This window comes from Pongo abelii, chromosome 14 (assembly GCF_028885655.2).
Source record: "Pongo abelii isolate AG06213 chromosome 14, NHGRI_mPonAbe1-v2.0_pri, whole genome shotgun sequence".
In the NCBI taxonomy this organism is placed as follows: Eukaryota; Metazoa; Chordata; class Mammalia; order Primates; family Hominidae; genus Pongo; species Pongo abelii.
In genome coordinates this window covers 45,488,407-45,509,823 of record NC_071999.2, presented here as the reverse complement: position 1 = coordinate 45,509,823, position 21,417 = coordinate 45,488,407, and the positions used below count along the sequence as shown (strand labels likewise).

At 46.2% G+C, this 21,417-nt stretch overlaps 1 long non-coding RNA gene across 2 annotated transcripts; it reads left to right on the top strand.

Annotated features, from left to right (window-relative positions):
* Positions 1-1,572: 1,572 nt before the first annotated feature.
* On the top strand, positions 1,573-19,270 carry LOC129049501 (uncharacterized). Of its 2 annotated transcripts, XR_008512631.2 has the most exons (4): positions 1,576-1,695; positions 2,229-2,370; positions 2,532-4,549; positions 15,786-19,270. It is a non-coding gene; the product is annotated as an uncharacterized LOC129049501 (long non-coding RNA). The 2 variants fall into 2 exon arrangements; XR_008512630.2 differs by lacking the exon at positions 15,786-19,270 and having other exon boundaries at positions 1,573-1,695; positions 2,532-5,477.
* The last annotated feature ends 2,147 nt before the right edge of the window (positions 19,271-21,417 follow it).

Below are 21,417 nucleotides of genomic sequence, written 5' to 3'. Positions count from 1 at the left end.
AATAAGTAGGAGTTTTGGGTTTACTTTATATTCACCCTCTTCCATTTTTCAGTTGTGCCTTTGTTGTCCTTCATGAGATAATTTAGCAAGTATTGGTCAACTTGGAAGTGATTCTACACAGGTTGTGCAGATTATGGGGTCAATGTTCACAGCAGGACAGCCTGAGGAGGAGCCTATGGGGAGCCTTGTCTGAGGGTGGACCTGCTGAGGCTGGCGGGAAGCCAGTGTCCTCCTTTCCTGGAGATGAGGGACCAACTCCAGGGCTCCCTGATGTCCGCTTCGATGACTTCACATACAACGTGTGACTCTAGTGACTCCAGAACCGCTAAGCCGTTTCACCAACAATGCCCAGACGGACCATTCTTAGCCATTCCCCCCTACTGTCTCTTGTCTCTGTTTCTCCCTCTTCTCTTACCTCCCACAAAATAGCCTTTGCCATCTTAGTTTCTCCTGAGGCTAATTTCACCGAACTTTTTGCTAGCCAGTGAGAATTAACTTCAGTTAATCAGTTGAAGAGATTATTCAGCTAAAAGGTAAACAGGGGAGGGTATTTCTAGTTAATTAGTGAGAAAGAAGTTAAAAAGTTTAAAGGACTCCTTGATTTGTAGTATGTTGTAACTGGGGAGCTGGAATCGGTGTTACTTCTGTAGGTGCTGACACAACATCAGTGGGGATGAGGCCGAGGTACTTGGATTGTCAGTGGCCCCCCACACCGCCCTGTGATTCTGATGCACCCCAAAGTCTGAGAACTGTTGCCCTGACCCAATTACTCCCACAGCCCCAGAGCATGGCGGGGGTCCTTGAACAGGGCCCTAGTTCCCTTGCAATCTCTTTGCCTTTTAGTTTTAAAACTAGCTATTCATCACTGGTTAGTTAACTGTTATGCATTTCTACAGGACTGCATTGTTAGGAGCCTCAACTTGGCTTCTCTACAACCACATTCAACATTGGCCTTCCAAACCCACTCCACTCCTGTATTGTCTATTGCAGGCCTGTGCCCTCACCATGCACCCGGTCCAGTCTGGAAACCCGAGTCTCTGTGTTTCCGTCCCCTCTGGCTTGGCCCTCAAGCCTCTGCGTCTTCCCTGGGTCATTCAAGTCTTCCAGGTGATGCCTATATTGTTAGTCTCTACAGTCTGGCCTTACAGCATCGTCAGAGCTGCCCTAAGGCCCAGGTAGAGTTGTGGGTCCTCTCTCCGCTGCCTCCCTGAGTTCTGACTCTTCATGTGTTCAGGGACTTCCTGCCTCTGCGCCTCCCACCCCGTGCTTTGGCCACAGCACAGACTCTTCTGATTCTGTAGCTATGCTTCTGCTTTTCCCTCCACCTGGCTGCTCTGGTCATAGAAATTCGACCCCTCACTTAAGAACACCCCCAGAAGTCACCTCTGTGAAGCCTTCTTTGGTTCTTCTAAAATAAGTGAGTTGCTCCATCCTCTGTGTCTGCCAGCACTTTCTCTGCTCCTCTGGACTTCATTGGTCAGGGGTGGGGGGTGCTACTGTTGGTCTTGTAGCCACCCTGGATTGTGACCTCGCAGAGGTCAAGGGCTTTGCTGGCGCCCCCCGTGTCTGCGTGTTGACAGCAGACTTACCGGGGACACGCTGTAGAGCTGCGATGGTGGCTGTTGGCCGAATGGATGAATGGCTTCAGTAACTTCACTGCAACACGCAGGAGTCCTTGATCTCCCCCCTTGAAAGGTATTGGGGGTTTCCCTAGACACTGCCACTTCAAAGCCATACAGAAAAATTTAGAGCTAAAAGAGGCAACATTGTTTATTTCTCAAGAAGATGCTTTGGTGTTCCTTCCTGCACCTGTGAGAGGCCTCCTGTTTGACCTTGATGTTTCCCTGTCAGGCTACACAGCGGTTAAAGGCAGGGCCCCAGAGGGTGTGCCACGGTGCCCAGAGAGAGAGAGGGGGAGTGGGCGCTGCCCTCCAGACTGCGTCCCCAGTCTGGGAGAAAGGGGCACTCGTCCTGACTGGATTGCCCAGACAGGCACCCCTTTCCTAACTTGCCTGCCCGGAAAGGTAGGTGTAATTCCTCCACCCGGAGGGAATGCTTTCTGCTAACTCACAGAGAGGCTTTGACTTGTCACTCTGCCTTCTAGAAGTGACCACATGTTTTTTTTGCTCTCGGCAAGGGGGTGCCCTTGGCTGCTCTCCTGTGTGGGAGTCTTCCCCTTAATCCTTGCTTCTAGACATTTGCATTTTCACAACGACCCTTTGTGGCAGGTGGGTCCTTGCCTTCTTCAGATGACCTTGAATAACACTGTCCTCTGCACTTCTGGCTGCCACGGAAGAGGCATGACTGCTGTGAGTCTGGGGCCTTGGAACCATTTTAGACCAAGGCAGGAAAAATAAACAGATGGGCGAGGTAGGTGGCTGCCCTTGAATTCTCACTCTCGTTATGCGCCCATTACTGGTGGCCAGTTGACTAAGCATTTAGGACTTGGCTTTGCCATTTGTCAGCTGATTAAACAATAGAGCTTTACTGAGCAGCTCCCATGGGCTCGTGTCATTATGCCTATTTTACAGAGGGAGAAACTGAGTTTCAACAAAGAAATTGCACAAACCCAGAACTAAACAGGACCGGGCTGCCAGAGGGTGCTTTTCTGTGCTGAATCATGGGGCCTTCTTGCTGACCAGAGCAGAGAAGAAAAGTCTCCTGTGGTCGGTGGAGTTTTTCCTTTTTGGATTTTCTCCCCTATGACTGATCTCAGTCCTTGCCTGGCCACTCCTGCCTGTCCTACAAACACCGAAAACCGCTGTCCTTTTCTCAGCCGTCATTTAGCAGTCGGGCAGCGTGTGTCCTGACGTATGGGCTGCAGTCAGGGCGGGGGCCCTGACAAACAGGATTCATTCACCAGGCCCTGGCCTGCCAGCTCCCTCACGGGCGTCACATGGGGCCGAATGAAAAGAGCAGGGGGTGCCCGCCAGGGAGGCCTATCCAGGGGCTTTCTTCCCCGCGGCGCCGTTCCCTGGGCCTGCCAAGTCCCACGAGCCAGCACACTGGAGAAGCGTTTTCAAAGCGAGGCCTTTGCCCTCCTTGACAGGCTCCTCAAAGCCTGCCTCGCTCTGGCAGTGCCTGGGAGATCCTGTGAAAGGCGCTTTTTGTTCACCCTCCTCACTGGGGACATCTTCGGGGAGCCACTGCTTGAGAAGCACAGTGTGAGCTGGAGGACACTTGAGGCAGGGCCACTTGGGTGGGCAGCGGGAGGAGCAGAGTCCGGGGAGCAGGGCAGGCAGGGAAGGCACTGGAAAACGCAGAGACTGCTCCTGGGAAGAGTACATTTCAGAACTGAGAAACACTGCCCAAAAGTTTCTTTTAGAAGTGGGAGGCAAAGAGCGCTTAACCTTTATTTTTATTTTTATTTCTTTAGTTGCACGGCTGTGTTTGGTGTACAAATAACACCTGGGGTCTGTGGTGATGGGTCCTTAGGAATAGAGAGAAAGAGAAATGATCTTGGAATTTAGTGGCCTCAAGACATAGTTTAAAAATTCATTTCCGGACCTCAACCTACGGCCTTTGACAGAAAGATGGGTTTGTTGTCCGCTGTGAAATAAAAGCCATCTGAGGCTTGTGGGAGCATGATGAGCACCAGAGTCTGGCTTAGAAATCACGGTGATGGCCCAGAAAACTCGGCCAACCACAGATACCTTTGCTGCTTCTAGAAGCCCAGGACACTGGCACCGTGAGGCAATGCCGGAGGTTCGTCCCATCCCTGGTCTCTTGCAAACATTTTAAATTGAAGCCTTTAATAGTCAGCATGAGAGCACTCGGATTCAATTATATTCATCTCTGAAGATGTCCTGATATCGCCTACTTGTTTATAAAAATTAATCATAAAATATTGAACTAGTGGAGGGTTTGTATGTTTTCTATAAAGCCTAAAAAATGAATTCCATTTGGATCCAGTAAAAGGTGAATTAACAAATTATTCCCTCGGTAGGACAAGAATGTTGAAGAAAAAAACGGAATGATTTTTCTTTTGAACAATTCTTAGCCAATACAAACAAAAAAATCAACAAACGAAAGCAAGCCAAACAACCAAACACCTCTCCAGTATTGTGTTTAGACCAGTTTGTACAAAGTTGGTACTGGTTTTATGACCTAACTTTTCCCCCCACTGTTTAAATGGATTTGGACATTATCTTTCAAATATGCCACTTACAAGGAAGGTCTGAGTGGGTTTGCTTTTGCAGTGCATTTACAAAGCAAGCTATCGAACTGGCTCACAAGCCAAACAGAGGCCCCTGGAAAGACAATATCCCTTCCTTCCTGAGGCAGATATTTCAGGATTGGGGAAGCAGAGTTTCCTGTGTTCTCACAAGGGGCTGAGATAAAGAAACCCAGGGCAGTTTTGGAAAGAATTCAGCCTGCCACAAGCACGAGGCTGTTGTTTTTGTGTGCAGGGCCCCATTTCACAATGAGAGGCCTGCCTGGCCAGAGTGACCGTGGGGACAGGACGTGATGTGGACAGGGCTTTGGAGCTGGAAGAGTCCTCTCAAAGTGTGATGTTGAGAAGCAGTGATGCAGAGGACTCCCTGGAAAGGTCAGCACTTCTCTCCCTCGTCCCACCTCTTGCGCCAACCCACCCACCATCCTCACCTTTGATTATCCACACACGTGTGTCTTACTGCTCCTCTTCCGTACCATGAGAGCATCAGAAATCTTAGTGCCCTCTGCGAATGTTTATTTAGTTTCCATTATGTTTTCCCCTTGTTTCTATGATCAACAAAAGGCAAAACAGAGAAGTAGGTATTCGCCTTCAATGTATTTCCCCATCTGTCATCCAATTTCCTTTTTTGTGTTTTCTCTACTCCCAGACTATTTACTGTCCTGCGTCCTGTAGGAGCCTCTACTGCAATGAATGAAAGTAATCTGACAGCCTGGGCAACACGTGAAAACCCGTCTCTACCAAAAAATACAAAAAAATTAGCAGGGCATGGTGGCACGCGCCTGTAGTCCCAGCTACTCAGGAGGCTGAGGTGGGGGGATCCCTTGAACCCAGCAGGGAGGCAGAGGCTGCAGTGAGCTGAGATGGCACCACTGCACTCCAGCCTGGGCAACAGAGTGAGACTCCGTCTCAAAAAAAAAAAAGTAACTTGAGTACTTAATTCATGCAGAGATATTGATATCTGATAACTTTAGCCTCTTCCAGAGTTTTATTGTATTTAAAAGAAGTCCATGAAAGAAAAAAAACTTTACCAAATATGAAAGTAATAACAATAATGATAATAATACAGCCATAAGGAAGAAAAAAATTCAACAACATAATAACAAGTGTCTGTTGATAGGGATTAAGGCGTAGGTGGAAAGGAAATGGGAGGAAATAGAAGATCATTAATTTTCTCACCTTTTGTATTTGGGAGATAATAGATACTATTTGATTTCTGATTAATTGATAATAGAAAATTAAGCATCTTATTTAAAATCGAGGAGGTAACCACTATTAGGACTAAAATTCAGATTACACAGAAAACAGAGGAAATAATAAATAAAAGAAATTATTTAAGATGATAGAATTGTGACAAATGTATTATAATAATAAATGTAATGAGATCAATTCATTTATTAAAATAAATAAACTCACAAAAATGGGTAAAAAAATCTAAATACAATGTTGTATTGTCTTTAAAAAAGTAACTGAAGCCAAGTGACTCAGAATCGGAGATAGTGCTTCAACTCCCAGAAATATCCCTCTAATGGTGGAATTCCAGGCACTGTGGCATTTGGGAGGGGTAGATATTTTTGGACTAAGCTTTCCTAGCCTCTAAAATCAGACCATATGGTTGCCAGCTCATAAGACCAACCCTGTGTGCCTCAGTGTTTGTTCTAGATTGCTGAGCTTCCAAAGGGCAGGGGCTGTGCCTGCTTTGTTTAATTCCAGGCATTTCAGAGAAGTTCCATGTGCAGACATGCGTTTTGGTGTGGAAGAGTTAGAGAAGGGCAGGATTAGGGACACGTTGTGCTTCCCACTCCATTAGGTAGAGTGTCTCTGGTAGAGAAGCCTCTCCGGAAGTTATGGTGGCTACTCAGGGCCTCGAGTGTGCTGTTTGATGTCTCCAAGCATTTGCATTCAACGGATCAGCACTTGATTTATCAGGGTTCACCTATGTGTTATGGTTTCTGAGAGGCAGAATCAAACAGACCTGGGTTAGAATACCAGCTCTTCCACTTACCAGCTGTATGACCTTGGGAGAATTACTTAAACTCCATGGCCCTCAGTCAACTCATCTGTACTATGCTTCATTCACTCATTCATTCATAATTCAATAATTACTCATTGAAAGCTTACTATGTGGTGGTCTCTATTCTGGATTCTGGATATTCAAAATCTCTGCTTTCAAGGAGCTTATATTCTAATGGACTAAGGCAGAAAATAAATAAAAACAACAACAATCAACAAATACATTCATAATATACCACGTGAGATAAATGATATGAAAAAAGGCCAAGTGGGGTGACAGAATAGAGTGATGGTGGGATGTGTGAGTTGTGTGTGTGAGTATGGTGAGGGTGTGTGTGTGTGAGTATGGTGAGGGTGTGTGAATGTGTGTGTGCACATCCCAGTTGCTACTGTAGATAGGCTGGTCAAGGAGAGTCTGCCTGAATGAACTGAATGAGCTGTCTGGAGACTTGAGAAAAGACTCTTCCTTGCAGAAGGAACACCAAGTATGAAGGCTCTGTGGCAGCAGAGAAGAGGCTGCAGTGCAATGAGCTGGGAGGGCAGCAGGATTCGAGGGCAGAGCTATCTGAGAGCTACACAGAGTATTCCAGGCCATGGTTAAGGACTTTGGATTCTTCCTGGAGGTAGCCAGAAACCACTGGAGGAGTTTGAGCAGAGCAGGGATTAAAAAGGATGACGCTGGCTTCTGAGTTGAGAATAGACTGACTCTGCAGACGTGGCAGCCGCAAGATGAGTTAGGACAGATGACAGAGTCTGGACCAGAGTGTTGCAGAGGAGGTGACAAAATGGTTGACTCTGGATCAGGTTTTTTTTTTTTTTTCTTCTTTTGGAGACAGAGTCTTGCTTTGTTGACCAGGCTGGAGTACAGTGACACAATCTTGGCTCACTGTAACCTCTGCCTCCCAGGTTCAAGTGATTCTCCTGCCTCAGCCTCCTGAGTAGCTGGGATTACAGGCGCCCGCCACCACGCCCAGCTAATTTTTGTATTTTTAGTAGAGACAGGGTTTCACCATGTTGGCCAGGCTGGTCTCGAACTCCTGACCTCAGGTGATCTGCCCACCTCGGCCTCCCAAACTGCTGGGATTACGGGCACGAGCCACTGTGCTCAGCTGGATTGGTTTTAAAGACAGAATTGACCAGATTTCTGGGTTGGATATAGGATGAGAAAGAAAGGAAGGAATCAAGGATGATGCAAGTTTTTTGGTCTGAGCTACTGCAAGAATGGAGCTGCTGTAGACTGAGCTGGGGAAGACATGGATGGAAGGGTGGTAGCAAAAGTTCCATTTTGACCACATGAAATGCCTGTTAGATAGAGAAATGGAGACGTTAAGTTGGAAGTTGGAACTGAAAGATTGGGATTCAGGGAGTGAAGTCAGGAAGGAGATACAAATTTGGACAAAGCAATTACAACCTTTTGAGACTAGACAGCATTGCATATGGGGTGCCTGTGGATAAAAAAGAGACCTGAGCCTGGGTCCTGCCAACATTTGGGGGTCAGGGAGATGAAGAGGAGCTAGCACAAGAGTAAACAGCCAGTTGGGTGGGAGGAAGAACAAGGAAGGTGGTATTTGGGAAGCCAAGTGATGAAAGAGTTTAAGGAGGATGGAGTCTTCAGCTGTGCTAAGGGTTGCTGGTGGTCAAATGAAGTGAGGGCCATGGAATATTGTGAGGTTAAATAAAATAACATTTGTAAAGCACTTAGCACACAAAGCAAATGCCCAACAAATGGTAGCACTAGTAAAGGCTGGTCAGTACTTAAAGTTCCATAGTTAGAGATGCCTTCATTTGGGTGAACATGCCCGGGAGGGATCCTCGTTCTGATGAGGGGTAGGGTGAGAGATGAATACACTGCATGTGAATAGGGACAAAGATTCTCTGCTTGGCCAAACTGTAGTCCAACTCCTCAACGTTTTCCTAGGCCATCTGTGCGCTTCCTTGTAAAATCCGTTTTAGCAAAGAGCCCTAATCAGTGAGTTTATCAAGAGCCCCCATCCTCCATATCTGATCACCCTTGTAACTAATCAGGCTCGTCATCTTCCTCCATCCCCAGGTGATGTCTGGTCACCCTGGGCTATATTCAGCAAGAATCCTGTTAGGTTGGTTTAGCCACAGTCCCCCTTATCCCTGATGTTTCCTCTTAGTAATTTTCCATTCATCGACCCCCATTCCGCTCCTTGGCTGTAAATTCCCACTTGTCCGTGCTGTATTTGGAGTTGAGCCCAAGTTCTCCCCCACCACCACGCCCCACTGCAGTGGTCCTCATACCTATCATGATGGTTCTGATAATGTCTGCCTTACCATGCTCTTTTTTTTTTTTTTTTTTTTCTCTGTGGCCCAGGCTGGAGCGCAGTGGCACGATCTCGGCTCACTGCAAACTCTGCCTGCCTCCCAGGTTCAAGCAATTCTCCTGCCTCAGCCTCCCAAGTAGCTGGGATTACAGGTACCCACCACTACTCCTGTCTGATTTTTATTAGAGACAGGGTTTCGCCATGTTGGCCAGGCTGGTCTCGAACTCCTGACTTGAGGCGTTCTGCCCACCTTGGCCTCCCAAAGTGCTGGGATTACAGGTGTGAGCCACTGTGCCCGGGCCTGCCTTACCATGCTTTAACAAGTACCATTGAATCATTTTTCTTTAACAGTAGTAAGAGAGATTACCACAGAAGAGAGAAGGAGCATAGGAAGTGGGGAAGTTTCCTGAAGTAAGTTTCTGTGTTATAGCTTCCCTGAGCCCTGCTGCTGGTGTTACAGTCCACACTGAGATATGTTAATCAAACCCCAATTGTTTGCTCATCTTTGCACACCTGTATACTGTCTGGGTCCTCTCTTGAAGGTTCTGTACCTGTACTAGATTTGACAGAGCCTTTTAGGTGTCCTGGGCTCGCACGGTGAGCCAGCACATCTGACTGCCCTGTGTCCTGATTGAGCTTCACTGTGATCACAAACATTGACCTTAAGGACATTCTTCTGGATGGATCAAGACATTCTTTTCTGAGCTGGGATACACCTCAAAACAGGTCTTGAGGAAGGCCCTGACTGCTGATCACAGGAGTAAGCAAGGTGCAGGCAGGCACAGCGGTGATGAGCATAGTCAGATTGCCTGGGCTCAGATTCGGGCTCTGCCATTTGCTACCCAGGTGGTCTTGGGTGAGTTACTTAACCTTTCTGTGTCTCAGTTTCCTCATTTGAAAAGCAGGGATGATGATAGAACTTAGCTCACAGGGTTGCTGTCCTAATATATGGAAATCACTTAGGATAGTCTCTATGTACAGTAAGTGCTCTACACATATTAGCTGCAATTTTAATCCAGCATGAGGTTTCTTGTCAGGTAGTATAGCCTCCCAGGTACTGTGATTTGGAAATTTTGAAGGCACAGTCCTCACATTGATTGTTTAAATCATCACTGAAGTTAATCTTTAATGAGAGGAGGTAGCAGGGAAGGTGACCCTCTGGTGGGGGATTCAGGCATCTAGGTACTTTTCAAATTAATCTAGATGGCTACGATTTTCTCTCCCTCTCTCTCTGCCTCTTCAGGCTCATCATTGGTCAAGCTCTTCTGCTTTTGCAGAGCAGTACCAGTTATGAAACCTGGAGCTTCAGGCTAGGAAAAGCTGTGGCAATTTTTGGGCTCAGCCATTTCACCCACAGGTGTCCTGGAAGCGTAGGGGCCACTCAGCCCGTGTGTCTCCAGGATGATGGCAGTGGAGCCACTGCTTTGGTGGAGTCACTGCTTCTCTCCCTCCCCCTGGGACTGTGGTCAACCACTGGGCCCCACCACCTCCCGCCTGGTGATTCAGAAGCACCAACCAAGTGTACCCCAAGTAAGAGTGCAGACCAGCCAAGTCCATCCTGGCTGTCAGTGGGCACGTGATGCTCACGTGCTCCTCCAACACTGCAACTTAAAGAGGCTGATGCTGCAGATTTTGGGGAAATAAAAGGTGTCATTGGGTTGGCAGCATGGGGTGGTTGGTTAAGCACTCTGGAGCCAGAGGCCCTGGGTTGAAATGCTGCCTGTCACTTTCTAGCTAGATCACATTGGATATATTACATTACTTCAGTGGTCCCCAGTCTTTCTGGCACCAGGGACTAGTTTTATAGAAGACAATTTTTCCATAGACTGGGGTTGGGGTGGCAGTGGGGGGATGGTTTTGGGATGAAACTGTTTTACCTCAGATCGTCAGGCATTAGATTCTCATAGGGAGCGTGAAACCTAGATCCCTCCCATGCACAGTTCACGATAGGATTTTGTGCTCCTATGAGAATCAAATGCTGCTGCTGATCTGACAGAAGGCGGAGCTCAGGTGGTCACGCTCTCACACCTCCTGCTGTGCGGCCCATTCCTAACAGGCCACATACTGGTACCTGTCCACAGCCTGGGGGGTTGGGGACCCTGTATTACTTAATTCCTTTGAGTCTCTGATATTTAAAAGGTGAAATGGAACCAGTCACTGTGTTAACCTTCCTGAGCAATTCAGGGATAGAAGGCATACGTGCTTGTGTGGTGTGCAGCAAAGTGCTGGCACTCAGCAGATGCTCAATGAATGTTCATTCGCTGGTGGCAAAATAGTGGGGTGGGTGCTGTGTGTCCCTTGCCACCTGGATGGATAACACGCATCCCAACCTCCACGAGTGCAAAATACCTTTTGTATGAATCTTGACACTGGCAGGGTCCTCTGTCTCCCTGTTTTTGGTCAATGGCATCCCCTCTGCCCAGGCCCCAGTCCCAAATGGCTTCTTTGTTCCTCTTCCCCTCTCCCCCATATCCATTTGTTTAGCAGGTTGCACTGGTTCTACCCTGGTGGCCTTGCTCAAGTAGAGCCCCAGGTGGGACTCCCACTGTCGCCACCCTAATCCACAGCTTCTTCACCTCCCACCTCATTTCACCTAAAACACAGACAGACACAGACACATCCACCCAAACCCCTCACCTGGATTGTCAAGCCCCCACCCCTCATCTCATCCCCTCTGGCTTCACTCACTTCCTCTGCTTGAGCTCCTCTGGCCTTGCTGTTCTAGAGTGCCATGCTTTCCTGGCTCGGGGTGTTCACTCTTTTGGTTTCCTCCATTTGGAATATCTTGTCTCCAGATCCTGTCGTGACCAGCTCCATCTGGTTTTGCAGCAGAGAGATGGAGTAATGGAGTAAGATCACACTGACCCCCCGGAGCCCTTTGGAATGGCTTCAGGCCACCTGGCCCTCCCTCTCTTCTTCCACGACTTTAGGGCCTGTGAGAGAAATCGGAGGGAATGCTTAGGCACATGTGGCTTGGTCCTAATCCTCATGTTTCATTTGCCTCCCAATTCTAAGACCAAGAATTTTGACTTGATCGGAATTGAGTTGGGAGAGTAGGTGTATCACACAGACTTCCAAGTATGATTTTAGTAAAGGGTAAGTTTTCTCTTCGGGGCAGCTACATCTTGGCTTTGGGTTGTTGGTGCTGCTGAGTTCTGAGTTGGAGTGAATTTTTTGTGAGCTAAATATGGTCTTGTGACCAACTCTCCTTTCATCCAAGGCGAGGAGGGTTTATGCCAATGAGCAGGCCACGGATTCAGTTCCATTTGGAAAGCTAGTTCACGATCCTCACGTATGAAGTCACAGTTGGCCTCTGGTTCAGAATAGCTCCTCTGACAACAGCCTTCCTTCCTGGATTTCAGAAAGATGTGGAATAGTTCCTGAAGGCTGGATGGCTCCCTTGACACATCTAGCCTCATGCTCAAAATTTCTTTCTTAAGTAGAGCTAAAAATGGAGCTTTTTGCTTGACAGATGTGAGGCCCAGCAAAGTGGATTGACCTGGCCAAGGTCATGTGGTTGATCAGCACCGATGCTGGGTTCTCCATCTCCATTCTTTCAGCTGGGCTCAGCTTCACAGTCACCTGACTTCCTTGGGCTTTGGTCTATAGCATGTCCATCTACTGTGAGAGCTCAGCTCTCTGAAGGAACAGGGCCCAGCCCATCTGAGACCCCCACGGGCCTCCATTAGGGCATGGGGAGCTGGAAGCACAACATGGGGTGAGGAAGAAAAGGGAGAGAGAAAGAGGAAGGAAGGAGAGCACCAGAAGGGGAGAGATGGGAGAAATATGCTAGAAGAGAAGGGCTGTGGGGTTAGAGGCAGGAGTGGGGACACAGACAGAGGTCTGGGGAGATCGGGGCTCGACTGTGCCCTTGAATGGCAAACACTTTGGCAGGAGTCTAGCTGGTGAAGATGGAAGATAGTAACTGCCTGCTCTCTTAGCATTTTAGACTAAGTTCTTCTACTCTCTTATCTTCTTAATTTCACAGCAAACAATGGGCTATTGACTAAGCTTTCAGAGCTGTGGGTGTTCTCAGAGGGAGGCCAGCCAGAACACCAGCATCTCTGGCTTTTCTTCCAACTCCCAAGTTGGAGCTCCATCTATCAGAAATATGAAATCCTGGAATCTTCCTCCTCCTCACTTCTCTGCCTTAAGGTGCAGGCAGTTGGGGAAGAGAACATTGTGCCCAGGGAGAGTATATTGTGTGAGTGTGTGCACTTATTCATGAGTGTGTGCATGTGTATGAGTGTGCACGAATGAGCGTATGCATGCATGTATGAGTACTGTGTGTGCTGGCAGTGTGTGCTGGCAGTGGGGGTGTGGTAGAGGATAACAAGGTGCACTACACCTGGCCAGTGATGTCAGCACTTTCCTTGTGCCCACCTTTCCTAGGGAGAGGCTGCACTGAATTGAAACAGTGCCAGCTGGGAAATGAGAAGGCTTATGAACAAGTCTTTCCTCGGAGGGGCAAGAAAGAGCTCGAGGGCCGAGCGTAGTGGCCACGCCTGTCATCCTAGCACTTTGGGAGGCCAAAGCTGGCCAATCGTTTGAGCTCAGGAGTTCGAGACCAGCCTGGGAAACATAGTGAGACCTCGTCTCTAAATAAAAAAAAGAAAAAAGAAAAAGCTTCAGGGTCCTTTTCTTCCCTTGATGTTGGTTAGCTAAGAAATTACCCCCCAAAGCTCTCATGCTCCTGTGTCTACTTGCAAAGACACGGACCTCACCATTCTGGGGGACTCACCTCAAAGTCTGTATAGGTGTTACATCATGCTAACTAATACCAGCTGGCACCTTGCTAGGAACCTGCTGAGGAGAGGTGTCTTGGAGCACTTCAGAGAGGGACCTTGAGCCTTGGCTGGACAGCTCAGCTTTTTGCTAAAAATGGAGAAAACCTCAACTTGTTTTGAAATGTCTTGGAACTCATTTGTAGAGTGGGCAAATAAGATGGGGAACTCCTGTCAAGTTCTCCTGAGTCAAGCACAGTACCTGCCACATATAGGTGTTGTATATGTTGATGTCCTCCCTTCCTTTTCCACAGTAATCCTCTGCCTCCTCTAAGATGGTATAGAGCAGAAGTCACTCATGTGATGTGCAGATGATCTGGCGGAGTGTGGGGAGAAAGAAAGTATTTCAACTTCTATTTGAGCTTATTTTTTTATCTCATTATTTTCCAACTTGTAGTTCATATTTTATGGTGTTCATAATATATAAGCACATGCATATATAATCTATAAATAATTATAAATAATATATGTGTATCTGTATATATTTTACACAAAACATTGAGGTTGAGCATGCACACATTTTTTTAACTGCTATAGAATGAAGAGCTGGAGAACTGTGTTCTCTTGTCCAGTTAGGGAAGCTACCTGTCTTGAGACAGGTAAGGAGCGATCTATGTTAGTCAGGGTTCCCTGGAGAAACAGAACAAATAGGATGGATGGATGGATAGATAGATAGATAGATAGATACAGATAGGATGGATGGATGATAGATAGATGGATGGATGGACAGATGGATGGATGGATGGATGGATGGAGAGAGGGATGGATGGATGGATGGATAGATGGATAGATAGATAGATGGATGCAGAGATGGATGGATGGATGGATGGATGGATAAATGGATGGATGGATGGATGGATGGATGGATGGATGGATGGATAAATGGATGGATGGATAAGTGAATGGATGGATGGATAGATAGATGGTTGGATGGATGGATGGATGGATGGAGAAAGAGATGGATGGATGAATAGATAGATTAGATAGATAGATGCAGAGATAGATGGATAGATGGATGGATAAATGGATGGATGGATAGATGGATGAATGGATAAATGGGTGAATGGATAAATGGATGGATGGATGGATGGATGGATGGATGGATAAATAGATGACTAGATAGATAGATAGATGGATAGATAAATGGGAATTGGCTCATGTGATTATGGAGTCTGAGAGGACCCACCATTTGCCACTTGAAGGCCTGACAGTGGGGGTGGCAGGATGATGGAGGTATGGGAGTGGGGGTGCTGATGGAAGTCCCTGAGTCTGAATGCTGGGGAATCAAGAGCTTTGATGTTGGGCCCTCAGCAGATTGGATGATGCCTGCCCACATTGGTGAGGGCAGATCTTCTTTACTCAGTTACTGATTCAAATTCTAATCTTGTCTGGAAACACCCTCACAGACACACCTAGAAATAATATTTTACCAGCTATCTGGGTATCCCTTAGACCAATGAAGCTGACCCATAAAATTAACCATCACCAGAGCCTTTGTCATCACTCTTCACACACAGACTTTTCGAAATATGCTAAGAAACTAGCTTGGACCAGGTTGCAACAGAACAGAGGAGAAAAACAAGGTTCATAGAAAATAAGTGACCTTCCTCATGTCATTAGAAAATTCAAGAAAGGAAGCCGGGTAGGAGAAGCCTGCCGGGAATCTGGGCCTTCTCAGAATGTTTCCTCCTCATTGCTGTCACTTCCGATAGGATTCCTGTGCTCACAGCGTTGTTCTGCACACCAGGAGAGATGTGAAGGGAAGAGGGTCATGATCCTTGTAATATGATCTCTGCATACCCATTGCTGTGGAAGTTATGAGGTGCAAATTGGGTCGATGAATGCTGCAGAGAATAAGTGAAGGAATGATCAGAGGACCTACCTCCTTATCCTGCAGACTTGTTTTAAATGCTCCTAGAAGCTTAAAAGCTCATCAGATTAAGATTTTTCACCCTAACAGTGATGCCAATTATTGAGAATTGACTATACACTATACTTAGTATTAAAAGTTGAACATACACCATCTCTTTTATTCCTCACAATACTATAATGATGCATGTTTATTTTACACAGGAGGAAACAGGAACATAGAGAGGTGAAATCACTTGCTCCAGGCCACAGTACTAATAAATGACTGGATTCCAGTCCCATTCTGCCTCCAAAGGGTCGAGCAGTTTTCTCCACTGGTGTGGGGACTGTGGATAGTTTCCTTGTAATGAAACTGATTCAGGAGGCCAAATTCAAATAAGGAAAAAGTGCTTAGTGGAATGTGAGCAGATTTCCTTTGGGTGTCTTCAGACGGTTAATATCGAACTGGTAAGTAGAACTCATTGAAAGGCAGGACCTTCTCACCAGTGGGTGGCCTGACTGTGATGAGTTTAATAAATATTAACTGCGTTATGTTACGTTACGTTACGTTACGTTATTAAGATTTAGGGCTCAGCTGCCCTCACCTAAGCCTATCTCTGGAATGCATTTGCTGCCTATCTTCTAACTGCCTGCTTCTGCATCTGTCTTCCCAACCAGATGATGATGGTGCCTTATTCATTTCTGCATCTCCAGATCCTAGTCCACTGACTGGAACATGGAAGATGCTCCATAATTGTTTGCTGAAGGAACGAGTGATAACCAGAGAAGCCAGCTCCTGCTTCCTGATTAAGGCATGCAGTCAGGCCAGCGGGGAAATGGCCCTCATGGCAGAGCTTGCCTCTGCTGGAAGACTGACGGAGCCAGGCGCCCACACTTACATAAGGCCCTTTATCTTACGTTCCCTGCCAGTCTCTGACAGGGAACCTGGGCATCACACGTAGCCTGTGAGAGGAGTATCTATACCAAGCTTGTCCAACCACAGCCTGTGGGCCGCATGCAGCCCAGGATGGCTTTGAATGTGGCCCAACACAAATTTGTAAACTTTCTTAAAACATTATGAGAGTTTTTGGCAATTTTTAAATTTAGCTCATCAACTATCATTAGTGTTAGTGTATTTTATGTGTGGCCCAAGACAATTCTTCTTCTTCCAATGTGGCCCAGAGAAGCCAAAAGATTGGACAGCCCTGATCCACACTCTGGTGAAGACATCTCATTCAAGGACATTTTCAGTCCTCAGTGCCATGAAACTGTGGGGCATCCCCAGCAATGGCCCCAGTGAGAAAGAGAGTAATAAGCTCCGAATTTACCTTGACTCCAAAGCCCAAAGTTCCATCTTGAATGAATTCCTCTCCAAGGAGAGGAGGCCATTGGCAGTCATCTCAAATTGCAATAGAAACACTTAGTGCAGTTCCCAAAGATTAAACAGTTTGATGATCAGAGCGCCCTTGCCCTGTTCCCCTGATATTTGCTGCTCTGTGGTAAAATATCTGACAGTCCACGGGTGGCTCTTGCTTCTGCCTGCTTATGGGATGACAGGGGTATTTGTATCACTGGGAAAACAAGAGAAAAAGGCAAATAGATCACTGTGTCACTTATGCCTAGATCCTGGGGACAGAAACAATTTGGGAATGTTTAGGGGGTGGTATGCACTTGTTAGCCTTCCCATCCAGGCCACAAAGCAGTCTCTCTCTGCACATTTCTCCTCGAAGCATGGATTTGGATGGGTAGCATCACATCAGAATATACCAGGGCGGGTCGGGCGCGGTGGTTCACATCTGTAATTCCAGCACTTTGGGAGGCCAAGAGGGTGGATCACTTGAGGTCAGGAGTTCGAGACTAGCCTGGCCAACATGATGAAACCCCATCTCTACTAAAAATGCAAAAATTAGCCAGAAATCACTTGAATCTTGGGGTCAGAGCTTGCAGTGAGCCGAGATTGCACCACTGCACTCCAGCCTGGGCGACAGAGCGAGACTCTGTCTCAAGAGTATACCAGGGCAGAGTTCTGCTTTCTCCCAAGATGGAGACCAGGTTCACTCTCTTACCTAAAACTGCCCACACACTGAGGAAGAGATATCAGCAAGACACTGGATTCCAGGCAATGAAAAACAGTGATCCTTGTGAGATGAGAAGCATGTGAGGTGAGCCTGGGCTTGCCCTGGCCGGCTGACTTGAGTTTGCTGACCACAGTGAAGGAGCGGGAAACTCAGGTGGAGCCCAGTACACTTCCTTGGCTGAGAAAATGCAGCTGGATGTCCAGGGAGAACAAGTTCTCAGGGCTAGCACAGGGCAGAGGGATGGTGAGGAGAGCACTGCCCACAGAGAGAACTTTGGTTGTCTGCAGCAGAGTTAGTAGAGTACTAATCAGCACTTGTGTGTGAGGAATCTGCACAAGGCCAGGGAAAGAACCACACGAAAGGATGAAAGGAAGAGTGCCCGGCACTCACACAGGGCTGGGAATAGTGCCTGCTTCCATCAGCCAAACTGGAAAATCTCATCATAGACAGTGCATTGGGTAGAGCACTCAGAAGGCTCTTGTCCTGGACATTATCCAAATTAATAGATTCTTCTCTTTGAAAGACACTGTTCAGAGGATGAAAAGACAGCCTGCAGATTTGGAGAAAATATTTGCACAGCTTATATTTAATAAAGGACTTGTATCCAGTATATATAAAGAACTTTCAAAGTCAATATTAAGAAAACAAACAACCGCATTGAAAAGTGAGCACACGATTTTCACAGACACTTCACTAAAGAGATGCTCAACATCATTAGTCATGCAGTTAATGCAAATAAAACCGCAACGAGGCGCCACTACGCTCCTGTTAGAAGGGCGACAATTATAAAGACTCATCATGCCAGGTGTTGGCAAAGATGTAGACAAATGCGAATGCTCATGCCCTGCTGCTGGGAATGGAGAATGGTACAACCACTTTGGCAAATGCTTGGGCAGTTTCTTAAACAGTTAAGCATGTGCTTACCATATGATCCAGCTTTTCCACTCCTAGGTATTAACCCAAGAAAAATAAAAGTGTGCGTCCATCTGTATTACATTCCCAGGGCCGCCATGAAAAAGTACCACAAGCTGGGTGGCTTAAAACAACAGAAATATATTGTCTCCCTTTTTTGGAAGCCAGAAGTGTGTGATCAAGGTGTCAGCAGGGCCATGCTCCCTGTGAAACCTGTAAGGGAGACACCTGCCTTGCCTTCTCCCAGCTTCTGGTGGTGGCTGGCAATCTTTGGCATTCTTTGTGTTGCAGCTGCATTACTCCAGCCTCTGCCTTTGCTGTCATATGGTCCCTGTGTGTCCCCTGTCTTCACATAGTTGCCTTCTTATAAGGACACCAGTCATATTGCATTAGGAGCCCTTCTACTCTAGTATGACCTCATCTAAACTAATTATATCTGCAAAGAACTTTCTAAATAAGGTCACATTAAGAGGTACTAGGGATTAGGACTTTCAGCATACCCTTTATTGGGGGGCACAATTCAAGCCATAACACCATCCAAAGACCTGAGAATGCGTATTTATAGCAGCTTTATTTATAATAGCTAAAAGGAGAAAAGAACCCAAATGGGTCATGAACAGGTAAATGGATGAACCGACTGTAGTATATGCAGTCACGCACCACATAACCATGTTCCAGTCAACAATGGATCCCATGTACAATGGTGGTCCCATGAGCTTGTAATGGAGCCGAAAGATTCTGATTGTCTAGCAGCCTAGCTGTTGTGACATCGTAGCGCAACATGTTACTCCCAAGTTTGTGGTAATGCTGGCATAAACAAACGTACTATGCTGCCAGTCACGTAAAGATATATCACATGCTGAATTAACCACATTTGCAGCAACCTGAATGAGATTGGAGACTATTATTCTAAGTGAAGTAACTCAGGAGTGGAAAACCAAACATCGTATATTCTCACTGATATATTGGGAGCTAAGCTATGAGGATGCAAAGGCATAAGAATGATACAGTGGACTTTGGGGACTTGTGGGGAAGGGTGGGAGGGGGGTGAGAAATAAAAGAATACAAATATGGTGCAGGGTATACTGCTTGGGTGATGAGTGCGCCAAAATGTCACAAGTCACCACTAAAGAACTTACTCACGTAACCAAATACCACCTGTTCCCCAATAACTTAGGGAAAAAGAAAAAAAAAACCAGTATATCACAGGCTATTATATAGAGTAATTATATATATTATTACTATATATTACATAGTGTTTGATAATGATAATAACTATGTTACTGGTTTATGTATTTACTATACTTTTATGGTTATTTTAGAATGCAGTCCTTCTACTTATTTAAAAAAAAAAAAAAGTTAAATGTAAAACAACCGCAGGTAGGGCCTTCAGGACGTATTCCGGAAGGCATTGTTATCACAGGAGATGGCAGCTCCACGTATCTTACTGTCCCTGAAGACCTTCCAGTGGGACAAGATGTGGAGGTGAAGACAGATATTAATGATCCTGACCCTGTATAGGCCTAGGCTAATGTGTGCGTGTGTGTCTTATTTTTTAACAAAAATGTTTTAAAAAGTAAAAAAAAGTTTTTCAAATAAGAATATCCAGAGAGAAAATATGTTTGTATGGCTGTACAATGTGTTTGTGTTTTAAGCTAAGTCTTACTACAAAAGAGTCAAAAAGTCCAAAAATTTTTTTATTTTTGAGAGGAAGTCTCACTGTGTCGCCCAGGCTGGAGTGCGCTGGTGCAAACTTGTCTCACTTCTACCTCTGCCTCCAGGGTCCAAGCAATTCACCTGTCTCAGCCTCCTGAGTAGCTGGGACTATAGGTGCATGCCACCAAGCCTGGCTAATTTTTTTATTTTTAGTAGAGATTAGGTTTCACCATATTGGTCAGGCTGGTCTCGAACTCCTGACCTCAGGTGATCCGCCCGCCTCAGCCTCCCAAAGTGCTGGGATTACAGGTGTGAGCCACTGGGCCCAGCCAAAAAAAATTCTATAAAGTAAAAACGTTACAGTAAGCTAAGCTATGGTTAATTTATTTCTGAAGAAAGAAGCAGGCCAGGTATGGTGGCTCATGCCTGTAATCCCAGCATTTTGGGAGGCTGAGGTGGGAGAATCGCTTGAGCCCAGGAGTTTGAGACAAGCCTGGGAAACATAGTGAGACCCCATCTCTACAAAAAATTAAAAAGATAGCTGGGTTTGGTGGTACATTCTGGTAGTCCCAGCAATTGGGGAGGCTGAGGTAGGAGGATTGCTTGAGCCAATTAGTTTGAGGCTGCGGTGAGCTGTGATCCTATGATTGTGCCATTGTACTCTAGCCTGGGTGACAGAGCAAGACCCCATCTCTTGAAAAAAAGAAAAAAGAAACATTACAAAAAATTTAGTTCAGCCTAATTGTACAGTGTTTATAAGTCTCCAGTAGTGTGTAGTAATGTCCTAAGCCTTCACATTCACTCACTACTCACTCACTGATGCACCTAGAAAAACTTCCAGTCCTGCAAGCTCCATTCATGGTAAGTACCCTATCTAGGTGCATCATTTAAAGTCTTTTATGCCATATTTTTACCATACCTTTTCTGTGTTTGATATATTTTGATACACACATACCATTGTGCTATAATTGCCTATAGTATTCAGTACAGTAACATGCTGTACAGTTTGTAGCCTAGGAGCCGCAGGCCATACCGTATAGCCTACATGTACAGTGGACTCTACCATCTAGATTTGTGTAAGTACACTCTACGAAGTTTGCATGAGAAAATAATGTAACGATGCATTTCTTAGAATGTATCCATTGTGAAGTGATGCATGACTGTACTGTATATACATTAGAGTACTACTGAACAATCAAAGGAATAAACTATTGATATATACAAAAATGTGGATGGATTTTAACATAATTATGCTGAGTGAAAGAAGCCAATCAAAAAGAGTATGTACTGGCTGGGCACAGTGGCTCATGCCTGTAATCCCAGCACTTTAGGAGGCTGAGGTTGGTGGATCACCTGAGGTCGGGAGTTCAAGACCAGCCTGACCAATATGGTGAAATCTCATCTCTACTAAAGATACAAAAATTAGCCGGGCTTGGTGGCGTGCACCTATAGTCCCAGCTACTCAGGAGGCTGAGGCATGAGAATCACTTGGTCTCAGCGGGTGGAGGTTGTGATGAGCCGAGATCACACCACTGCACTCCAGCCTGGGTGACAGAACGAGACTCTGTCTGAAAAAAAAAGAATACGTAGTATATGACTCCATTTATATGAAATTCTAGAGAATACAAACTAAACTGTAGTGACTGAAAGCAGTGGTTACCTGG